The sequence below is a fragment of the Bactrocera neohumeralis genome, chromosome 3 (genome assembly GCF_024586455.1).
Source record: "Bactrocera neohumeralis isolate Rockhampton chromosome 3, APGP_CSIRO_Bneo_wtdbg2-racon-allhic-juicebox.fasta_v2, whole genome shotgun sequence".
Lineage (NCBI taxonomy): Eukaryota > Metazoa > Arthropoda > Insecta > Diptera > Tephritidae > Bactrocera > Bactrocera neohumeralis.
In genome coordinates, this window is record NC_065920.1 from 64,592,583 (window position 1) to 64,602,103 (window position 9,521).

General features: G+C 32.0%; 1 protein-coding gene across 6 annotated transcripts in view; it reads right to left on the bottom strand.

Annotated features, from left to right (window-relative positions):
• LOC126753976 (myb-like protein I) overlaps window positions 1–8,541 on the bottom strand; it is a 45,123-nt gene extending 36,582 nt beyond the window's left edge. For 3 of the 6 annotated variants that reach the window (XR_007666244.1, XM_050465775.1, XM_050465770.1), the window contains exon 1: window positions 8,353–8,541. The gene's annotated coding sequence lies outside the window, so the exon portion shown is untranslated. The other 3 variants (XM_050465774.1, XM_050465771.1, XM_050465772.1) reach the window with 3 other exon arrangements.
• Between the last annotated feature and the right edge of the window lie 980 nt (window positions 8,542–9,521).

A 9,521-nucleotide genomic window follows, 5' to 3' on the forward strand; every position in this document is an offset into this window, starting at 1 on the left:
TCGTGGAAAAGATATAGATAAAAAATCGTATTTAGTAAGTGGTAAATAAGAACAGAGATTTGTTCCCAATGGTGAGCTATTCTACAACCCAATGTGATAAAAAGAGTACAGAGATTTCTCTATCGAAAATCAAAGTCCTGAAGTACTTTGTGTCCTAAAGTATGCTATTCGCTTGCTTGGGCTTCCTCAGTGTAAGACAAGACGTGTGTATTGGAAGGTGTGAGAACTTTCCTAATGAAAGAGAGTCGACTTCGACTATTGACATTCAATACGACAAACGGAAGGCCATTTAAATATTATAAGAATATATGCATGAAAGTCAAGGAAACGAACGAAATATTTTTTTCAAGCGATTGGCTTATAAGATCACTTTTTCTGACGTTCGTATATATGTTCTTATTCTCGACAGCTATACCAACAAGTCAAACTTCCTTAATTGGATATCGCATAGGCCGCAATGAGCTCACTAGTAAGTATAGATGAGTTTGGATTTTAGATCCCTGATACCTACATGCATATATCTCAGTTGCATTCGAAAATGTTGGAAAAAAACCTAATTTTAGTTAACAGTGCGCATAACAGAGACATGTTAGAAGATTTTTTTGAGACCGGCAGTTAAAATAGACCCATTGAATAACCTTTGATTTCAGCAAACTAGCGCGAAATGACAAATAACAGATGTGACAATGAAACATTTGCGTGACAATGAAAAATTATCGTGACAAATAAGGTAAACGTATTCTAAGACACCTGGTCGATTTCAGCTGACCACTTTGATTGACATTCTTCGGCTGTTTTTTCGAGCTAACATTAAAGCCAACTGCAATTAGCACATTTATTAACACTTAGAAAAGAAGAAGAAGATTAACACTTTCAGGCTTTTAGGGGATATATAAAGCAAGCCATTCGTCAGATAAAGTGATAAACCGACACTAATGGTCAACCAAGTTGGGGTTATAGAGAGCTAGTCAGCTGAGCTGTATATGTGAAAATGTGTTGTATTAAAGAAGGAATGTTTTTAGATTGCTCTTAAGCGCATTTTGGAGCTCTGGTTTTGGTTTTTCTCATTTCTTCAGTTCGATGAGCAAGGCGGTTCATTTTGTTTTGCGTATTGCACCTGAATTCCACCTTTTCTCGGTCCGTCGAATTTTTTCAAGCATCTCGGCTTAACTGCGGCCTTCTACCAATTTAATCTGCACTACTTCTAGCAGTATCCTGATTCTGTTTACCCGTTTTTTCTTCAGAAGCTTGTCGTCTTCTTGCTAGCCAAGTGTTACCTGGAGTTTGCTCGGCGCTTTTGTCGCGTTTTGGCTGCTGTTTCCTTTCCCTTTTACGACATGCCACACGGTATTTCCACCTCCTCGCCCCTAACTCTTTTTCTGCTGGGCTTGCTGCAGTCCCTTTTGGAAGAGGTGTCACCGGCGTGGAGAAATCAGCATGTTCGTTGTTCCGACGCAGGCCATCAATAATATCGATGAGCTTATATCGCCCATTTTTTACCTCGGTATTCTGTCTGAGCATTCCCAGCTTCATCATTTTGAAGATAGCGCGACACTTTAGGAGCCTCATTTTCTCCTGCGCTCAGCTTCAGAATGAACTCCTGCCTTACAGAGTTGTTTCCATTTCGAGAGCTTCTGTTGGTAGCTTGGGTTCTATTGTCTGTTTGTCTGTTTGCATTCGCTGGTTCACGCACAGTGGAAGCCGTGTCTTCCGTGAAGACAGTTTGAGTTGCCCTTTTTTCCCATCTGCGGTGCCTGCTTTACCTCTTGAAAGCATTTAATTCGTTGTCCGTTTGTATTTTTTGGTTTTGCTCTCGTTTGTTTTCATTATTCGTGTTCACGTTGTAAGGGTGCCAGCTTCAAGCTACTTTCTCCGCTCGATCGTACAATTCTCGGTCCCTGTGGTTATCTATGCATTGGAGGGAGGAACCACGAAACTTTATGGGAGTTCGTTTTCAGCGCCAGGTTTCTGTGTTTATTAATTTATGTTGTGCTCTTGGTCGTTCACTGCTTATTTGTAGTTCACAGCTAAGCTACGTCTTGTAGGCCTTTCAGTGTCCACTATCTATGACCTCGAATGAGCTTAGTAATTGAGAATTTTTGTTTAACGGCTTTCGTTGTAGCGTCCCTCGTCGCTCTGTTGCTTCCTTCTCATGGGTTGGTGTTTCCTTCAGGCAGCCTGTTTGAAGTTGTGGATGTTTATTTCAAGGTAGCATCTATTCACCTGCTCACCGTAGTTGCTTAGGATATTTCATGTCTTCTTAGTCGAAATCTTCTCTTATTGGGTATTCGCATTATTCCCTCAAATTTTGCCAAGCAGCAGTCCTTGATGGCCTGAGCTCAGTCACACAGTATATACATATATATATATATAAATAAATGATCTGTGGGACGAGCTGAGCTGATCTAGCCATGTCCGTAAGTTGTCAGTCTGTCTGTATACATGCGATTTAGTTCCTCAATTTTTGTGATATCGATCTGAAATTTTGAGAAGAGGGTATTCACCCTAAAAAACTGCTAATTTTTCTAAACCGCCGAAATCGGACCACTATAGCATATAGCTGCCATGCAAACTGATCGGCCAATGGCTAGTTCTTGAGTGAAAAACTTTCTTATTTGAGATTTATCTTCACGTAATTTGACATGTATCATTGTCCGAAGCAAAGTTACAATCTCCGAACGAATTGTTAAGATCGGACTATTATAGCATATAGCTGCCATACCAACCGAACGATCAAAATCGAGTTTTGTATGAAAAACTTTTTTATTTGACAAGATATCTTTAAGAAATTTGGCACGAATTACTTTCCAAGACAGTGCCATAATCTCCGAATATATTATTCTGATTGAACCACTATATCTTATAGCTGTCATGCAAACTGATCGGTTAAAATCTGGTACTTGACTGGAAAAAATTTTTATTTAACAAGATATCTTAACGAAATTTTGCATGGATTATTGTCCAAAGCAACGCTAGATCGGAACACTATAGCATATAGCTGCCATACAAACTGACTGATCAATATGAAGATAAAGGACTTTTTATACCTTTTTAAGCTGTAAGAAATGTACCTGTGGAGGGTATTATAACCCCATTTAATATTCTTTCTGTTTTTGCTACTTTTGAACCACCCTGTAGTTTAATACATTCATGCACGCGTTATATAAAATGAATTGCGTTTGACTTTCAAATTGCTAAACAAAAGTAATGAAAATATTGCTTATTTGCGACCTTGATACACATGACAGTAGTAAATCATTTAATGAAAAGTTTTTTATTGAAAAACAAATGCCACTGTAATTGTTTCTCAAAGCGAAAAAATTTCGTTACGAAATATCGCACGTTAACGGGCCTCTACGCTTTCCATTCAAATTGGGTCAATCCTACTGTTCCACTGGCTTTCTGTTGCTAGGGCGTTAAAGCACGAAATGTTTGTCACATTATATGGTATAAAAATGGCAAATTATTTTCACACGCACACACATACACAGCACTTTGATTTCGGCGTTTGTTCGCTTAAAAAGCACTGAACGAATTTCATACGCAATGATTTCACTAGCTGCTGAAATCAAATACGCACAAACGACTTAGAGACTACAACACAGTAAGGTTGCACAGTTAAACAAACATACATACACACACACATTTCGGTATAAACGCGCACATGCGCAGCTTTGCACGCACTTTTACAACATTTACACAACGCGTTGAAGGCGAATGCCACGCCATAAAAAGCTGATACCCCCCAAAAAAATCAAAAAAACCAAAAAAAAAAAAAAAAAAAAAAAAAAAAAAAAAAAAAAAAAAAAAAAAAAAAACAAAAAAAAAAAAAAAAAAAAACAGAAAAAAAAACAAAAAAAAAATTATACGAAATTTGCCTATAAAACTCTGTACACATATGTATGTATATATGCACATATACATGTATATAGACTTGTATTCGCGCGGCACTCATTTAAGCTCCAGATCGATCAATAGACTGCCAAGTGGGGTAAAGCGCCAACAAACAGTAGTGTTGGTCGTGCGCACAAACAAATTAACAAGAAATTTTTGTTAATTAAGCTGCGGCCAGTGCCGATGACGATGATGATGACGACGACGATGACAACGACGTTAAACGAGAGTCAACAGACGTGCGCAGAGTCGCTGTAAAAGGCACCGCCTGCCACAATTTGTCTATTATTGGTACGGCGCAAAGCTTGTTGAGTTAACGATAGGAAAATTTTAATTTTTAATTTGAGAAATTTTTTGTTTAAATGTATTTTAATTTGCATATATTTTTTGGTTGCGCGGAAGAGCTAAAAATAATTGTTTGAATTATTTTTTTTTTGATATTTAACTATTATTAATATAGAATTAAAAATAATTTTTTTTAACTTTGTTTTTTTTTATAAAATTTTTAAATATTTATTTTTTGTAATATATACTTATGATAAATATTTTTTGGCTGTGCGGAAGAGTTGGAAATAAATTTTTGAATTAATATTTTATTTTTTTTTTATATTTAAGTATTTTTTAATACATAATATAATATATTTATATGTATGTATGTATATGTATGTATCGTCTCGAAGAAAAGTTAATATTTTTTAATTAAATTTTTTTTTATAAATTTTTTAAATATTTGTTTTGTTATGTGTAGAATGGTATATATTTTTTTTGGCTGCGTGCTGTTTTTTTTATTTTTTTTAATTACTTTTTTTCAATTAAATCAAAATTTTATGTTTTTGTAATAATCAATATTTTATATATTTTTGACTGCGCGAAAGAGTTGTACAAAAATACATTGTTTTTATAATTTTATCTGTCTCAAGATTTTTACTTAATGATAATATATTATAAGGTTTCATTTAACTAATTTTCAGCATTATTCAAATCATTTTTCAAATTTTTTGCTATTATTAATAAATTACATATTTTTATTTTTTATTTTTTGTTTTTTTTTTTTTATTTTGTCTTGATGAAACTGTGTAAACGTGTTGCCTCAAAGCGCTGTTGGTACAAAAAGATGGTAGTAATCGGACTATGAACTACTATTATAAAATTAAGATATAAAACTGTATTTTAATTCAGGTGATATCACTAGTGAGGGTTTTCAATCAAATGTGTACAGAACAAATCTTTTCGGAGCCTGCTTTGACAATGTGAAAATGGGTGAAATCGGATTATAACCTATTAAGCCTACACAAGATTCCGTTTGTGAGTTATCTTCCTAAAATACTATATCATTATATACGATCTAATGTTTTCTATCCATTTTTACTTTGTATCTAACTATAGAGCGTATATACCGGTCAATATGTAAGATATTTTAAGGGATTACGTGAGTTTTGAAATTAATTTTTTTGAAATTTTTTTGAATACTGTGAAAGCCTTGAATATTTTCTTAAAGTTTCATGCAATCGCAATCAAAGTATAGGAGACAGCACCTTTGGGAGAGCGACCCGTCAGGCTAGACCGATCGGCTACTTCAATCCTTCATCGTGTTTTTCTCGAAACATCACTTAAAGTTAGTGGGCACGACTTCACAGAAACTAATGAAGCGATCTTTTTGAAATTTTTTCCAGATCATGATTGATCGAAGGAAGGAAATTAGGCCCAAAATCATACTGTTTTGTTTGAAACTTGACAAAAATTAGTTTTTTTCCTTATCCTTTACGTAATCACTACCTATGCTCATTTGATAACAGTTGAAAATTGATTTTTTGGTGAGCTGGGTAAATCATTCGACAGTAAAGCTTACCACCACAGGGAGACGATGTTGGACGGTGCTTCCGTAAGCCAGCTGTCAATGGCTGAATACACAAAATAATATTCAAATGTGTAATAAATTAAATAATTTATTATATGAAAAATAATTGGTGAAATTAGGCATTTTAGGCCGTCAAAACCCACGTGAATGAAATTAAGTGGAACTTTTTTTTAATAATGTCGTTTGACGCTCAAAATGACTAATATTGGCCCAGGCTTTGGTCGATAAAAAAATTTAATTTTTTTACTTAAAATTTGTTTATGGTCGATAATATGAATTAACGAGAAGTAAATTTTAGTTTTATTTAAATTAATTTTTTGGTAAAAAAAAATTTTTATTTAAAATTTTATAATTTTTATTTCAAATTTATTTTTGGTTGACAATATGAATTAACAAAATATTTATTTATTTTTGGCAAAACAAAATTAATTTTTTTATTCAAAATTATATTTTTTTAAATTTATGTTTGGTCCATAAAAAAATAGTTTTTTTATTTAAAATTTATTTTAGGTTGATAATATGGATTAACGAGAAGTAAATTTTAGTTTTATTTAAAATTTAATTTTTTGTTAAAAAAAATTTATTCAAAATTTTATTATTTTTTTTTAATAATATTTTTGGTTGACAATACGAATTAACGAAATACTTATTTATTTTTGGCAAAAAAATTAATTTTTTATTAAATTTTATATTTTTTTAAATTTATGTTTGGTCCATAAAAAATATTTTTTTTTATTTAAAATTTATTTTTGGTTGAAAATATGGATTAACGAGAAGTAACGAAATATTTATTTATTTTTGGAAAAAAAAAATTAATTTTTTTTTATTCAAATTTTATATTTTTTTAAATTTATGTTTGGTCCATAAAAAAAAAATTTCTTTATTTAAAATTTATTTTTGGTTGATAATATGGATTAACGAGACGTAAATTTTAGTTTTATTTAAAATTTTATTTTTTATATAAAATTTAATTTTGGTCAATAAAAATAAAATTTTATTTAAAATTTATTTTCAGTTGATAATATGTATTAACGAGAAGTAATTTTAAGTTTTATTTAAAATTTTTTTTCATGTTTTTTTTTATTTAAAATTTATTTTTGGTCAATAAAAAAAATTAAATCACTTCGGTTAATTTTATTTTATTTTATTTTATTAATTTTTTTACGTTTTTGTTTATTATATTTTAAATCTTGTTATTTTATTTCTTTAATTTATTTTTTTTCTGTATCTTATATTTTTTATTTAATTTTCTTTAACTTAATATAACTATATATTATTTTTGTTAGTACTTATTTATTTTCTTATATGATATTTTATTTGATTATTAATTTATTTAACTCTAGTTTTCTTTACTTTTTTTCTTTATCAATATTTTTTTCTGTATTTTATTCGAACAATTTTTTTTTTTAATGTATACATATTTTTTTTGCAGAAACTCTTGTTTTTCATTAATTCATTTTTAATATAATTAATTTATTATAACTTTTAATTGTTAATGAGTGTTTTTTAATACAATTTTAAATATTTTTTCGTACTTCTTTAATTTTTTTTACTTTATTTTATTGTTATTTTTAATTTTTATTATATTATTAAATTTTTTATACATCAAATTTTAATTAAATTTTTTTTTTCATAATATCGATTTTTTTATGTTTTACTCTATCTAAATATTTTATCTATTTTTGCAATGTCTTTTTATTTATTTTTCACAATTTCGCATATCTCATATCTCATTAATTCATTTTTAATTAGTTTTGTAATTATCTAATAATATTTTTCTCGAAATTAATGTTTTATGTTTACTCTGCTGGGATGTTGATTTTTTTAAATTAATTTCTTTAATTTTATTTACTTTTTTTATAATTTATTTAATTTCTTAATAATTTTATTTACTTTATTATCAATCTTATTTCCCTTTTTATGAACTTTATTTACTTATAAATATTTTTATTTTTTGACTAGCAGCAGTTCTTTCCATTTCACTCATTATCAATTTGATTAAAACTCGTTTTCCGCATTTGCAATTTTTGTTGCTGTTGTGGTTTGTTTTGCTGTTATTTACTTTGGCGTTGAGAGGATTTCGTTGGTACTCGACTTTTCAGATTTTGTTTTTGTTTCATAATTAATTGTTGTATTACGGCATTTTTCACTGCCTAATCGATTATAAATATGTGCTTATGGATTATATACACATATATGTATATATAGTATAGTATATATATATTCATAGTATGTGCACAAGCGCGCATTGAAAAACTTCTGCGTCAACGCTGCTCAATTACAACAATTTAGGTGAATTAATTTCACTGCATACCAATTAAGCAAGCGATTGAAGACGCACTGTTCGAACGCCGAATATTTGAATTTTGACATTTATTAACAAGAAAACAAGCGACATCAAAAAAAACCGAAAAACAAAAACACAAAAATTGAAATAAATTTGTTAAGTGAAATTTGTTTCCGTTAAATGCGCGCCGCGTACACAGCATTACACCACATACAACCGCTAAACCGACACGTCGCACCAGACTACACCAAACTACACATTCAACTGATATCGCTGACCACACGCCGCACACCGCGCGCGCCCGCACGCCTACCTACGAATCACTGTGTACGCTTCAGCACCAAGCTCAGACTCAGTCTCAGGCTGCAGCTCCAGCCTCAGCTTCTACTTGATTGCCTTAAATTGCTTGACGAGCAGTACGGTTACTCGTATAACGGGGTAAATGTGCGCGCGCGTTACGTCTCCGTGCCAGCTGCTTGGAGCTTTTGCCACTTACTGATTTCACATTGGCATTTGCATGCGCGCGTACGCTTCAACAGCCAGCGCGCGATTGCTACACCAGCGTTGAGCGCGCGCGTCAGCATCGGCGGCAGCACAGCGCAGCGCGCGACGCGTAAACAACAGCGCGGCGCCTGCCTGATAGCGCCCGCGTATAGTCTCCGTTATAAACATCTTAAGCTAGCAATCAAGTCAAGACGGCAAGTCTTCAATAAAAGTAGTAGCGCTCCTTAAAACGCTCATAAGCGCGCTCTCCGAGCGCTTAACGCCGCTTGACGTGATCGATGAGCTCGCGCGTTGCTGTTGTTTTTGATTTAATTTGTATATATATGTATAGCGCTGAGCTTGGCTTTAAAAGAGCGCTGTGTACAGCTGGTATGCAGCTCAAATTTCGGCGAAGTGTCGCAACAACGGCAACAACAACGCCTGCTAAAAAATCAAAAAGTCGAGAAACTTGCTTGGCGCTGAGTGGTGGCGCGCTCACTCGTGCCAAGCGCCGCAATCTCGCGCAAATATTTGCGAGTAACGCCGCAGTTAATCAAAGCTTGTGTTCAAAAAAACAACTTTTTGAATTAAAACACACTTTCGAATTTGGCAATTTTGATTTGGCTTTGGAATTCGTTAATTTACCTTGCCACCTTGTTGTTGTTTTTGTTGTCGACTCTGCTGTTTTAGTTTTTGTTGTTGTTTTCATTTCTATTATTGTTTTATTTGCTTGAATTTATGTTATTTTATGCGTAGCGGGTAAAAGTTGTTGCCAAACTGGCTTGGTTGTTAACTTGTCTCGGCTTTCGGCACGCAAAAATCCATACATACATACACACACACATATACATATATTTAAATACATATACTTGTTCATAAATACAAACCAACAAACACATGCAAACAAGTTTTCAATTCGGTGATTTTTTTGTTGTTATTGTATTTCTATTGTAAATTGCCATTGGAATCTTCTAAATAAGCTCGACATAAATACAAATC